Source organism: Cebus imitator, unplaced genomic scaffold (assembly GCF_001604975.1).
Source record: "Cebus imitator isolate Cc_AM_T3 unplaced genomic scaffold, Cebus_imitator-1.0 Scaffold145, whole genome shotgun sequence".
NCBI classification, from domain to species: Eukaryota; Metazoa; Chordata; class Mammalia; order Primates; family Cebidae; genus Cebus; species Cebus imitator.
The window spans coordinates 1,564,138-1,565,933 of record NW_016107460.1 but is presented as its reverse complement, the minus strand read 5'-3'; positions in this window follow the sequence as shown (position 1 = coordinate 1,565,933).

The window sequence follows — 1,796 nt, the reverse complement described above, 5'->3', positions numbered from 1 at the left end:
TCCTCCTCCTCCTCCCCCTCCTCCTCCTCCTCTTCCTCCTTCTCCTCCTCTTCCTCTTCCTCCTCCTCCTCTTCTGCTCTTCCTGCTGCAGCCACTCCCATTCTCGTTCCTGTAGCCCAGGGAGGCTCCCTCACTGCTTAGCAACTCCTCCCTGTGACCTGGGCAACACTCAAAATAGAGGCAAACAAGCCTCAGCGTGCCCTCTGCTCTGAAAAATGGAGGACGCCATGGAAAGCCCAGGCTCAACCCTGCACCTCAGAGCTGCCCAAGGGCCACTGCCACCAGGGCAGCCTGGAAGGAGGGGAGCCAGAGTCCATCTGGGTGCAGAGCCCAGCCCCCGATGAGAGGGGTTGGGGGAAAGGGTTAATCTCAGGGCTGCCAGTTAGGAACCCTGGCAACCCAGGGCAAACTTCTCATTCTCCCTGGGGCTGGCTTCTCTCCCGAAAGAACCGCAGAATAGTCCAGGACCACCTCTGCCCACGCTGTCACTCACACTCATTCCAGCCCAGGCTACTGCAGGTGCTGGGCACACCTGGTCTCCATCCTGCAGCCACCTGGTGCAGAGGACGTTATTCTCCCCACGTAACACATGAGGTGACATTAAGTCACCCCACTCCCAAGGCCACACAGCACGGGGAGAGCTGGCACTTGGGTTTGACTCTAAGTCTCTCGGGCTCTGTGGGTTAGAACACACTGCCTCCCCTCTGAGGGCTGCTGGAGGAGCAATAAAATAAGACAGGGTGACAGGCTTTGGAAATTGGCCTCCTGGTCTGAGCTGTCTTTAGTAACCCACCTCTCTGTCCCCCACATCCTATGGGTTCACAGGCACTTCACAGAGTGGAGACCAAGGCAGGGACACTTGTTCTGTGCCCTCGTGCACTGCCACCATCAGACACTCTGCAGAGGCAGTGAAGGGAAATGAAGCCAGAACACTCTGTGCCAGAGATTCTTTGAGAATAATTATCTCACGGGTCAGCCGGAGATGCCAGCCAGCCAGCCGCTCCAGCACAGATGTCACTGATTCCTCAGGGTCTGTCTCCGGGTCCTTTGTTCTAGCTGAGCCAAGCACACACACCCCCACCCAGTCACTTTCCCTCTTCTCTACCTTCTCCCTTATTATCTCAATTACCATCCCAAAAGAGGCCCCGCAAATGAAGATGGGTTTGGAACCGCAATGGTCAACATGCTTAATAATAACAATTATATGATTATATAGCTCTGCTCTAATAATATGTAATTACCCAATAATTACTATTAAACAGTGCAGTGGTGACCATTGAGGTCCCAAAACCCTTTAATTATTGTTATCGCTGATCATGAAGCAGAGGATCATTCTCTAACATTGTTTCTGTGTATCACCGACACCTCTTCCGAACTCCTAGAACATCTATTTATGGTTTTACTCTTGAGCTGAGGTCTCACAGGGAGACAGAAGACTTAAAGCTCAGGCCATCTCCCAGTGCCCTAAGCATGTGACATGCAAATCTTCTCAGGATTTACTTTCTCCCCCATCTCCAAGTCCACATGTATCTGGAGAAGCTCTTTATCTGTGGCGATTGATGGAGAAAATCTCACATCAAAATAGCTAGAATGAAATTATGGCCTCAACTTCTTCCCAAACTCCTTTAAGACACTGAGAAAACAAATAAATGATGATAACTCCTGGGTGGAATCAAACAGTGTTCTCAAGTTCTCAGTTATACTGACTTTAGAGTCTTTGACAGTTTGGTTTCTCTAATCCGATACTTGCCCGCCCATGGAAACAAATACTGAATTTTATCTCTTTTTTCTTTTTT